The sequence below is a fragment of the Empidonax traillii genome, unplaced genomic scaffold (genome assembly GCF_003031625.1).
Source record: "Empidonax traillii isolate 1590-97213 ecotype Southwest subspecies unplaced genomic scaffold, ASM303162v1 scaffold144:size1428860, whole genome shotgun sequence".
Taxonomy (NCBI): Eukaryota; Metazoa; Chordata; class Aves; order Passeriformes; family Tyrannidae; genus Empidonax; species Empidonax traillii.
Window position 1 is genome coordinate 781,854 of NW_020955337.1, and position 13,590 is coordinate 795,443.

The window sequence follows — 13,590 nt, forward strand, 5'->3', positions numbered from 1 at the left end:
CTTTTCTTCACAGGATGCAGTCATCTATGCCACAGACACATGGACTTGGTGCACCATAATGCTTATCATCTCGGAACTAGTTTGTTATTGCTTGCCAGGTCTATGACCTAAGAGAAGACCCAAAAAGAGGCCAAAGCACTGCCCAGGTCCCAAGCCTCATGGCACACCCCTCACCCAGGTAAAAGTCCGTATACAATTGAGCAGAAGTAATAAAAATTCAAAAGGAAAATTGCTATTTCAAAGCTGTAGGCTGAGAGCTTATGCAAGTCTTCAGCTGTTGAGAACTGAAGAAGCTTTACAGAAAGTATGGAGAATTGTCAATTGGCAGCTCTGAAAGAAACAACCTCTGCTCTCTCTCTCACTATGACTCTGCCCTATAGCAAAAGGAAGGAGAGCAGCTTGTGCAGACATAACCAGATTCATTCAACCAACTCAGCTTCACTGGGGTGCGAACGCACCCTTTTCCTTTCTTTATACACACTCACTAACTGAGAAGAGAACTTTACTAATACAACAAACTAAATTCCCCCCAAAAAATCTTTTTTCAAAATGAATATTTTTGCTTTAGAGAAAGACACAGCTGAAGAAAAAAAGAAAAAAAAAAGCCTCTTTTCTTTAGTAGTTTTCATGTGAATTTTGCCATGTGCTATTTGAGTGGAACAGAGCTAAACACAGAGCTGAAATAAAGGTACAAGTCCTCTATGTCTCTCACACACAGAGGCCATCAGATAGCTGTTAGTGCTGCCCTGGGATGCTGCCATCTGTGGAGCCCTGAATTAGTGATGCACAGCACACTGATTTTACTACTGTAATTGCACACATATTCACACCCCCCATCACAGCCTCGATGGTAAAACTTGTGCATAACATTATACTTTAGACGACCTCCTGCTGACTTAGAAAGAAAAACTCTAACTTTATTCTATTCTCCCTTGGTATTTACTTCACTTTCCCTTTCAAGCTTCTCAAATACACAATAAGCTTTTGATTATCAGGGTTTTAAGTACTCCACTGGACACCCAGTGTGTATTTATGAATGGAATTAATAAAGAAGCAATCCGACTCCATCAAGGGAGCATTTTCAGCTACTCTTAAGCGTCACTGAGCAACACGAGTAGAAACTGAGAGGAGCTAGAGGCCTCCAGTCTCCATGTTATCCATTTATTAAGTCACACCCAGTAGAAGTCTTAGAAATTAACATTTGTCATATTGGGGTCTCTGTACAGCCAATTATTTAATGATGTGAAAAAAGTATTACAGGCTGCACACTCAAGTAATCCATACTGTAAAACTACTTGTCTTGCTAAAGAAAACCAGTAATATTACTGCTCTTTAGGACAAATCATTTTGGTTTAGGTTTTCTCCTCCTCCACACAGATTTTTCAAGTCATATTTTCACCTTTTTTGTTGCAGTTGTCAGTGAATTCTCACAGAACTACTTGAAACCCAGATTGCAGGTTCCTTATCAATATATCAGGAACTCAAATGAGTTGTCCCAAAAAGACAAAGGAAGAAGATGGGGCAGGTGTGTTAAATCTTGCCTTGACAATAAATACGCACTGTCCTTAACATTAAGGACAAGTATTTTGTCATTAAAGCTAAATATTAAATGCTCTTGAACATTTCAGTGGGTGTGTTTATACACATACCTAAAATCAAGCTAGTTCTGCTGCAAGACACTGTCTAATGTTCTGAGAAGAGCAGCCTACCCTCTGCTTCTTTAAGTTTTTTGATGCACCAGAAAAAAATTGAAAAGCAAAAGGGAGGTTGTGACATTTCAGGTATAGCAGGGATCAAGGACTAGTTCAAATCTCTCTAAATAAAAGTTTTGAGAATTAAGATTTCTCAGGTTGGATAAGGAAGAGTGTAAAATCCTTCCAAGGACTTAAACAATTGCTGTGTCCTTATGCCTACACTTTTTGTGCAGGGATTAATGTTTTTTCCTAGTGTGTTCAGTTGCTACTGTTTCTCTAAGGCTCATCTCCAGTCACCTCCCTGCTTTTTTTCCAGTAAGGGAGAAGTTCAAAAGGCTCCTTGCAACAGTGACACGCATCTGGTGTTCAGTACAACCCAGTTCTACTGCAGCTCTTGCCCTGGCTATTACCTTTAAAATGAGAGTACATACAAAAAAACAGACAGACAGTAAAACTATTTTGTTCTAAAACCAAACAAAACCCATCTCACCCTGAAGGGGGGGGGGTGGGGAGGGGGGGCCAGCAAGCAACCATGGTACAATCCTGAAAATACTCAGATGAAAAATTCCCCCTTCCCTGTGTCATGACAGCACTCTGCACTCAGCAGCTGCCACAGGACCAGGGATGCACGTGAGTCACCCTCTACCAGGCAGGAGCTTCACAGTGGAGGCAAAGCAGGGACGATACAGCAAATCTTCAGCTGTTGCTTTATAACATCAAAATTCCTTAGGTTTTAGACAAGATCCCTTTCTTTATCACTTTATAGGGGAGGTCAGCTCTGCAAGAGGTGGTAAACATTTTTGCATCTGTCAAGGCACCTGCATCCTTTGAGACATCCAGATCTAGAAATTTCATGTTTCTTTGCAACAATTCCAATGTCACAGCTAAATAGCAATTGTGTCTTAGGAACGATGACCCAAAATGCGATGTGTGAAAGATTAATAAAATGGTGGTACTTTTATGTATATATTTATATGTGCATCTTTAATCAATATACTCAAACTGAAGAGGAAATTCTCCTCCACAAGAACAACCTTCAGGTCTTCCCTTAGTTTTTCCACCTAGGGAAGGCCCACTTAATCTGCTAAGCATAACTTGCCCAGAAAAGTAAAATGAGTGTCCAGCCAGCCCGTCCTCTGCATCAAACCTGTGATAGCACACTGGATGGTCTCCCTGACAAAACCCCCATGCTGTGCAGCCACAGCAACACGGCTACCTCCTGACTCATTGTAAATGCCCAGACTAGGCAAACAAGACAACTAATGGTTATTCAGGCAAATTTGGGCCACCGTGATGGGAAAGGTGCAGAGGGAAAACATTATGACCCGAGTTCTTTTGAAACAACCTGACAGTTGATAGATGAGCATCCATAAAATGACAAAGGCTCCCTGTGTTAAGCCTCTTGCTACCAACATCTTCTCCCTGGGAAACTAATTACCCTGTACTGTCAGTGAAAATATTATTTTTCCGGTAATTATTTTCCCTTTTCAATGACAAAATGACCACAAAAAGTTACCTCACCTCTAATTTTGGGACATACTTGAATTGAAAATCATGCATGCATGCATGCAATTAAAAAATCATCATGCAATGTTGTGCGTGTGATTTCAGCTCATTTATCTCCACAAGTCAATGGAAATTAGTAGCACTAAGCGAATTCTGAAACACAAGGAACGTGGTTTTATGATGCTGATTTCCACTTGCTCTTTGTGAAGTCTGTACTGTGCAGACAGAAGAGTTTATCTCCAGGCTGCTGTATCAGTAGTGAGAGAGGAGTAAGAGTTGGATAGATGTGTAAAAAGCAGAGAAGGTCCTAATCCACCTCTCAGGTGTTGTTAATCCCAGCTCCTGCGAAGCTCAAGATCCAAACCCATGCCAAAATTTTAAGTGTTATTTGACTTGTATAATGATCTGATTTACATGCTGTAAGATGTACAGATCTTGGAAGCTGAAATTAGCTCCAAAAAGTGTTTCTAAGACACCAAGAATCAAATTTAGGTGGGTTGTTTCTGATTTGGTTTGGTTTTTTCTTTTATTTCAAGCCATTGCAGAGTCTGTCATATTCTATAAATTTATGGAAATAAATAACACTAAGCAAATCCTGAAACTCAAGCCTCAAATAATTTTTTACATTCATCAGTGCTATAAGAAAATAAAGTTCTTTTTCCACAGAAAAAAAACAATTGATTTGTTCACTCAAAAGTATCTGCTCAACTCAAATTTTTAGTGCTACTCCTGAGGTTATCACATTAAAAATGGTTTAGTATAACAATCCAGCATCTAGCCACAAAGAGATATAGGCAAAAGTTTCCTAACTGAATAGGCCAAAGTTTCCTAATTGAATTGGCAATCCATTACACATTAGCTCTCCTGAATTAAAAACAAACATACAAACAAACACAAGACAATTTAAAGGAGAAACAAGGTGTCCCTCAGCTAAGTGTAAAGGGGAATTATGCTCAGCCACAGAATTCCACATTCTAGAATTATGCAAACCATAATGGACTAACTCAACCTGTGCGTGTTGCCAGAGCTGAGCACTCTGAGCAGCTGAGCAGGTATGACAGGCAAACTGAAGTGGTTGACCAAACCAGAGAGAAAGAGCTTCGGAGAGAAGGAGTATCTTTTAATTGCTGACCCAGTCAATGCAGCCACAAGGATCCCAGTACACATAATTAACCATTACTCCAACTAATAAATGATAAACTCTGTCTGCAAATCTTGCTTTGGTATTAAAATACACACATGGGGCTATTTGAAGAGACAATTAAATTATCAGTGTCAGCAAGCAGTTAGGTCTGGTTAGAAACAGCCAAGGTCAGAGGGACCCTTCTGAGTTCAATTCAGAACTTAGTTCTCTCAAACAGCTTTCATGTTGTTAGCATAATTTGACAGTCTGGGATCTCCCAATTGCTGCATTTCATGTTCAAGTTGTTGTCAGCTTCCCCTGGGTAACATTATCGTCTCCAGTAAATATTTTCACATGAACTGCTAAAGACAAAAGCCTCTGTTTTCCTGTATAATTTCTTCTACATTGCAAAGCACACTGAAAAATCACCATTCTTACCACCTCTGGGAAAAAGCCTTATTTCTTGCTAGAGCTTCATTCAGCAGGGAACAATAAGGAAGAAAAAGAGAAGAGCTTCTCTGTTCATTTGATTCTCTGCCACCTTTGCACAAGTCAAAATGCAAAATAACTCACATAGTAAATGTCACACAGCTGTGCACCACAGTAAGTGAAATAATCAATTCTGATATTGTTTGGACAGACTTATTTTTAGTGGAAGAAATATCTGCTTTTCAGGTTTCTTATGAAATGCTATTACTCAGGTATAAGGACCTACTCTGCATTGATTATGAAAAAGCTTAAAAAGTAACAAGAAATGCTCATTTGAAACATCTCTCCCATAAAAGTAAACTTGGACAAAACACAAATTACTTAAGTCAATATGCTCTGTAGTATCTGTAGGAACAAACATCCTAGGAAAGAGAACCTGTGTAGATGGCCAAAGCAAAACCCTGTCAGTTCAATCTAATTTGTACTTCACTTCTCCAGCTACAGTTTTGCTTTAGGAGAAAACTTCAGTGTTCTCTAAACTCATGTAACAGTTCTGGTCACCAAGACCTTACACTTGTATGTGGCAATTCATTCTTTTAACTCACAGTTGTCAAGGGTTCTGGATCTGACAGAACTAGCCCTTTTTCAGCAAGGTCGCAAGAGTCATCTGATGGGCACTGCTAGTAGGGAATTTAATCTAAATTAAATGTTACGTGGAATTTGCTCTGTTAAAGAAAAACCATCCAGATAACTACAATGTAAAACCCAAATTTGATTCTCTGCTTATGCCCATGAGCCAAAATGGGGCGAAACCACCAAGTCAAGCAACTACAGAATTGGTCTGAAGCCCTCGAATAGATTTCAAATGGTGAAGAAAACTGCCAATGCCTGAAAGATTCATTAAGGTTCCAAGGGCAGGTTTGTCTTTCTTCACTAAAACTACTTTTTTTAATTAGTTATGGCGTTTATTCAAAAGAGATAAAGAGTAATTCAACCCAAGGGCAATAAAGGTTTTCAGCCACACAATGCCTTATCTGCTGCAACAAGAGTTACCCAAGTGGAAAGAGTGCCTAATCTTCTGTGTATGCACAAACATAGTAATCCAGAAGTACACCTTAGAGCTAGACAGGTAAATAACTCAAAATACTTCCCACAGTTATTCATGAGTTCAGATCCAAAAACCCTGCTGCAGACATTCTTTTTGGTTTGCTTCAACTAAAAAAAAACCATGAAGTCAGGTTTTACACCTTCTCTCATAAGTGAAAGATTAATTTAAAATTTATTTTCACTGAGAATTGAATAAGAACCTGAATTTTGGGGCTTGAATTTCTCCATTTACAAAAGACGAGCAGCACAAAAGCAATAAAAGGAAGGTCAGATTGCATAAGGTTTATAGCACGAGTTATCATGTTGCACTGCACCTCCGGTAAAGCCAGACACTAATTTAGTTCCAACTTTAGCAAAATTTTTCACTTCAGTAGTGTAAGCATTTCACACGTTGCTTAAAGTATCCATAACCTTCAAAGGAAAAAAAAAATCAGTGGAGACTTATTTCCTGCTGCCTGGACCGTAAAAAAAGAGGTGCCTTTTCTTAGCCTGGTTGTTTGCCACCCCAGTAGAAAGCACTGCAAATTACTTTTTACAAGGCTTTTGATATTACTATCATTAAGACCAGTCAAAGGAAGTACAATACAGAGCCCTGTAATCAGCCATATTGTACTTTATTTAAGCAGCAACACACTTAAGTGGGGGTTAAGAGTATACACTTAGAAGTACAGCACGATACTCTTTTATTCTTCTGTGTCAGTGAAAATAAATCAAAGCCCAGTGAATTAAGACATGTGACTTCTTCTGAAGAGTGCTATTTCTAGGTAGAAGTTGGTTATTGCTTAATCACAGCTTCTACCATGCTTCATAGTAGTACACAGGAGCAGACATGACTTAACAGAAAGAATAAAAATGCCATCTACACAACACTGATTATGATATAGTTATCAGGGGACGAAAGCATCTTTAAAGCAGACACAAACCAATCTCACATCTTAAAAAAAAATTAAAATCTCACCTGCAAACATTTCAGAGTCCATTATAGTAAACATGACACAAATTTTAGTGACTATTCAACAGCAAATTTTGCCAGTGTTACCTGAAATTATTAAAGTCAGGTTCAAGGTTCCAAAATTAAAAAACACAGCTTTTACCTGATCATATATGTCAAATCCATAATTTACCCACTTTCAGTGAATCTTCACTGTATTAGAATTAGCATTTATTAGTATTTATTATTTAGGAGTAAGAGACATTAAACTTGATTCAAGGCAAGGTGTAAAGCTTTCTTTGTTAAACAGTGATGCTTGATACTGTGCACAGGTAAGTTTTGTAAAAAGTAACAATATGTATCTTTTTGTCAGAAAGTCTGGCCTGTTCAAAGTACACATCCTGTTTACATTAAATTGATTTCAAATTTTATAGCTATATAGATCCCAGTGACCAAGAAACATAAAACTTTCCTTTTCCTATGGTGGGGGAAAAAAAAGAGGTTTAGATATCATATCATTCATGAAAATGCAATGGGAAATGAAAACGGAGGGAGCCATTTACCAGACTGGAAATTTAACAACTGGGCAGTGTAGTTCTGCAACAGGTCATGATCTCAAGAAAATCACCTAATTAACTTACTTGGCAACAGGCCAAAGAAAATAACTTTATTCCTTTGGAACTTGATAATCTGATCTATAATCACAAGGGCAAAATCTGCATGTAGACTTTCCACCAATCTGGTTACATGGACTATTATCCTAGCACAACGGGGAACTACAAAAGGTTGATCCACAGCCCAAAGCTAAATGTTTAAATATGCCTCCAATACACGTCTGGGAGATGGGATCTATTCCAAGAAAAAGTAACCCTCTCTCTGGGAGGAAAAAGAAAAATGAATCTCCAAGCCTTGGCAGGATTTACACATGTATTTCTGAAAGGTGCCACAGCAAGATTTGGAAATTCTTTGAAACCATTTTAAATACCATCTGTGTCCTAGAAGTTGGCCTCTCCAAAGCAGATGGTTCTCAGTAGTCCTTGCACAATAAATAAACCTGGGGTTTGTGTTTTGTTTTGGGAGTATTTTTGTGTGTGTGTTTTTTTTTTTTTTTTTTTTTTTTTTTTTTTTTTTTTTTTTACAATAAAGACTGTATTAAACAAATCCTTAGGGTAAAATCTTCATTCTAGAAAAAAACCCCTAACAAGTCAAGCTATGTAAATTTTGTCAAATGAAACAGCAAGTCAACTTTAGTTCTGAAGCTCAACTACTTCGAATGGCAGGTAATGGAAAGAAGTTTTGAAATGTTCATTTTGTTAAAGTGACTCCATGTAATGCACTATAAATGCCTGGGCTTGCTTACTGTGCTGCTAAGCAATGGCTTGCATGCATAAACCTAACAATGCAAATTGAATGGAAGGTTCGTAGTGAGGGAGAGGGTTTTACAATCTGACACGCAGTAGCTGGAAAACTGATGACTGTCCTGTAGAGGAAGATTTTGACACTCATTATTTTCTCACCATCCAGCTTAATTCTGAAGACTCCATTCAGTCTTTGGGTATCCCAGCTTTCCCCTTACTGCTGGTAACACCGGCACAAAAGATACTCAGGCTGCTGGCCCTCTAAGAGTTTACAGCCCTTATAAAAGTCACATTTCAGAGATCAAACCAAACAGAAAAAAACAAGTACAAAATGAATTGGTGGTGGTCCTGAAGAAGTTATTTCTATGCTCTTTGCTATTGTAAACTCCAGAAAGCAAGTAGAGTTCACAGCATCTATGAATGGGATACTTCTACACTCGTATCTGCTGTAATCCCCACAGAGACAGAGAGAGATTATATTACAAAGGGCGATGAACTACTGTAGTAATTGCTATTACAAACTCAACAGAGAAGACAGAGTGCATAATGCTGATGAACTGGTGCCCTCTGAAAGTCATGCTCTTAATTCCCATATTATTTAGTAAATCTTAATTATATCCAAGTGGTAGGAATCTCTTTCAATACAAATCATAGAATCATAGCAATTATTTAAGACCTCAGCTGTATAATCTCTGGCCTTTCTTCCATAAAACACATTTTCATATTTTTTTAAACACTATTTTTAAAAATCCAGGGTCAATTTCCTCTCTCTCTCTTTTTTTTTTTTTTTTTTTTTTTTTTTTTTTTTTTTTTTTTTTTTTTTTTTTTTTTTTTTTTAATGTCTCATAGTCCAAGTTTTATCCTCTGTTGTTGCTGCAGTAAAAGACATCACTTACCCAAAATACTGAAGACTGGAGAGTTGCACATTCATGATATTACTGGCTGTTAAGAGATCCAAGTGGGACCCTCAAGACAAGTCCTGGTATGCAGGTAACGAAGGTGATAGTGGTTTTCAAATATAACCTCTTTAAATGAAGAAATAACATTTCAGTACCCAGGCAATAAACTTTTGTCTTTATTCATTAACAGCATTCCCCAAAGGTAACTCAGCATTTACTCTTATTCTGTTCTTGCATCTGCCAGCAGCACAAAGTCTTCTCCAACTATAAAATATTACTGCAGCATATTCTTTTTAGCTCATACCTAAGAATCACCAGGAACAGTATGGGTGACATGAACATCAGAAAGAAAAGTAAACACAAATCATGATAGGAAGAGTAAATGTTAACTCTGAGTGATTTAAAATACTCCTCATGTGATTTACAAATAATTGTCTCGATTTCCTTCTATGGTATTTATATATATATATATATGTATACATGGAAACTGGATGAGTTTGAAAGCAATTATTCACAGTGTGGATTCCTCCCTGTCCAGCATACATTTTTGTGCTATTGTGACACTAGTGGTACTAATCCCTCTGTGCAAAAGTCAGATGCGCCAGCTCCATTGCTGACTCAAGAGCACATGGAACAAATTAATCAGAACCCTAAACTCCAACTAGTGTGAATGAGAGACAGTAAAGATGCCATGCGAGCATCTGACCCTCCGATTAAAGACCGCAGGCCTATTTCAGGTCCCAAGGTAAAAGCCATTTTCAACATCAGAAAATTCATCATTTGATATAATCCACTTTGTTCCATTTAACCTGCTGAATACGTTACCATATCTGGTACTTTAGCCCTTCCAAGTGGAGCTATGGTCCATCTTAAGCATTATCAGAAGACAAAAGACAGCAGCTGCTAGACTTACTGCCCTTCTTAGAAGGCTGCTTTTTTGCTAACTGACGTCTGAACTTCTTACAAGTCCAAGTCGGTAAACAAGTATTCCACCATTCCCAATGTACTGATACAGGAATTGTAATTTTATATAGCAAACCCACATTTCTCTGTCTCTGGGCACACATGAAATGTGGTTTATTCTGGTTAGATTACAGGAACAGATGTACTGCATCAGACCCCAAGTCTTATTTAGTCCAGCACCCTGTCTTCCATAGCAGCCAAACAGCACAAGGTTAAGTCAAGAGTAAGGAACACAGAAGCGCTGAGTTGTTTTGCACACAAAAGCATCAAACAACTGGGTCTTAACAACTCCTTAAACCAGGGGTTACTATACTGCATTTAAAAGCTGTGAAAAATAAACCCCTGGACTTATTTTGTCTAAACACTTTGATACATTCGTTGTTTCACACCCAGTGAATTCTATAGAGATGAATTCGAAGACACAGACACGTATAACCTTTTCTTCTTTTTTTAAGCAGATCCCATCCACCAAAATCTTGCTATCAGTTAATTTTCCTCAGGTGACAAGGTAAACAGCTATTCTCTCTTTGCCTTCTTTACTCCAGTCTGGAGTCTACACATCTCTCTGACAAACCCCAATGAATAACAGGACAAAACCTACATTTTGTGACTGATAAGGAGGAGAAGGAAATTAAAAAACAATCACACCCCCCCTCCTGTTAAAAAATTCTCTTTTACCCAAACATCTTGCTCCTGATATAGTATCCTCTGAAGGAAGGTTACATATTCATTTTTCACAGAATTATTTAAACAGATTCAGCTGTGGGACAAGTTGTATATTTGGGGATTTTTTGTTTGCCTTTTTTATAAGAAAAAGGTAAATAGGAAGACAAGACTTTCCTTCCATTAGAAGAGCTGAGAAAGAAAATCCTTGGTTATTAGGTAATTTGTCTCAGGGTTGTCCACCATCATTTTCCCTCTCCAGACCCCACAAGAAAAAAAGGCACCTCAGAGCAAAAGAGAAATGCCGGTGGATGTCAAACACTTAGAGGAGAAGATCACAGGCGGCAGTGGAGATGGCAGGGCTGTGAGCAGTGCCAAGAGCAAGTGATGCATAAAATCATTAAATGTGAAGGGCCGGGCAACAGTGCCTAGACTTATCTGGAAGTTTAATCAGAGAGAAGAATTGCAAAAGAAAAGAATAGAGATGGCTGAAAGCTGCAAAGTTATGTGTTTGACCTTTTTATAACAAACTCCCCATTCTCCCCCCAGCCACAAAGAGGGAAAAAAAAGAACAAAAGAAGGGGAAAGAAAAAAAAAGGAAAAGAAAGCCCAGGTAATCTCAGTGTATTCCTGTGCTTATTATCAAATGAGTATACGCTTATTTCTAGCTGGCTTTCTCAGGAATGCAGTTGTGACTAGTGTACAGGCTGACAGCTGTTTACTCAATGCTGTCTCCACTAAGGGAGACCAGCTTTATATTTTTAGATCACAGAAGATGCAGATCACTTGCCAGAAATGCAACACATGTCTGCAAGTTACTACAACACTGGGCGGGTTTCAAATATCAAAATTCTGCAATAAGATTGAATTATTTCATGCTGCAGGACCTGTAAGTCAGGCAGGCTCTATTCCTTCCCTGCCCAGTCAGTAGCCACTCTGCCTGGCTGAATTTCCCCTAATTCTTCAGACAAATATGGTGTGTTCTCAGTGGACTCTCACAGGCTGTAAAGGAGTCCATGTTACCCTTAGAGGGGTGCAAAAAGCTATCTGGCTCTCAACTCTATCAAGCTCCCTGTGGCCACACTGGAAAATAAATTACAAATGAGCTTTGTCATTCTGATCTTTAATGCCATCTTCCAGAGAGCTGGTTCCACTCAAAAAGAAGAGCTGGAGGCCCATCAAGACCATGTGGGATATGATATAGCATAGCTTATCTGAACTTTTTCCAGATGGAGGATCTGGCCTGAAACAGAGTGGCTTAAAATGATTGCTGTTGAAATTAATAAGTATTTTCAGCTACAGTTTTAGTGTTAATAACCCAAATAAATCATTGCAGTCTGGATTCTGAGGAAGCTGTGGTTCAGGTTCAGATCAGCGTTCAGCATGAAGTTGACAATCCCATTTCTCCTTACAGAGAAGACAATGCATGTGACAAACTGAAAAGTCACCACCAAAAAAACCCCAACATTCCCTAAAGCGTATGTTTTAGCTTGCACTTGGATTTCAAAAGTCATCTCACAGCCTTTGAGAGCCTGCAAGCAGCAATGAGCCCCCTCACTGGCAGGCACTCAGCTGCAAAAGGTTATCCTCAAACATTCACATTGTCTAACATCAGAGGACAGCTTTTTCAGAAAGCTTGACTGCCAAGAGCTCTCCTTCTTCCCCATGTAAAATATAGGGAACTGAGTGCTTTCAAAACTCTGCCTCATGATGGCAGAAAGTAGGAACTGAACCTGCTCCTCCTTCCTTGTTTATTCAATCATTTATTTACTTCTATGCTCCATACACTTTACACTTGTCTTAATCTTTTCCTGTTGGCAGAATCAGCTTCATAAAACTGCAGGCAATATGCTCATACAGTGGTGTAATAATTTTAAAGAAAGTGTCCTGCAGGACACCTCATGGTCAACAAGTCTTCCTGAATATAACAAAGGTCTAGAAAAACAGCTGACAAGCTGAAGTTAAATTCTCTGGTGTGGGATGTCTAAATATCCCTTTAAATGTTAATATTTGTCCAGACAGCCTGTTTCTCTGGCACTCTGTTAGCTTTGACTCTTACTGATAGAGACACTGAAACAGCACTGTCCATGTTTAGCTCCAAATCACAGAGACTGCCATTAATGCAGCCACCAGGAGTGTAGGGAAAGCTGCTTCCTCAGTCTCCAGCACTGCGCTGAATAGTGACCATCTAGCACTTCAGTAAAAAGGGCTCTCCTTGCCTTGAAGGCTCCAACAGCTGGAATAAAAGACTCCTCAGATTCTTGTAAGAGAACTTCTAAAGTAAGAAGGCTTTGAAAACAGAGAACAAATGAACAGTTTTTAATTTCTTATGCATAAATAGGCATCCAAGTACAAGACGAGATTAATGAGTGTCACAGAAGTAAGTTGGACAACATGCCCAGCTTGTAAAGGAATTTGCAGTGTTGTGTTCCTCCTAATCTTTCACAGAAATGTGTGGGGACGAACAGATTGTGAAGTGTCCACAGGCTCTTTGTCAAGTGGTATTTTCATATCAATGGCCTTTGAAAGGCCTTCCATTAAACCAGGGATAAACACAAAGGGCTTAATCCCTCTTGCTTCCCCCAACATTTACACAAGTGGTTGATATGCAGCCTGGGGTATTTTGAGGAGACATTTTCAGTGACACAAGAGTTAAAATTCAGAGGCTCACAGAACTGAGAAAGATCAGCTGAGGCTTCCAGGATTAACAGATAGGATCTCTGCAGGGTTTTTCCTTAATATTTTGAGGGATCTTATGATACAACCACCGGAAGGGATACTCTTATAGGCACGTTTGTGAATGCCAAGGTTAAGTTAGAGCTGTGACTCAGTTTCTCCCCCCCCCCCTTTTTTTTTCCTCAGTAACACTATTTGACCTCTCTTCACCAGCTGTTTTACTTATTCTATGGGGAATACA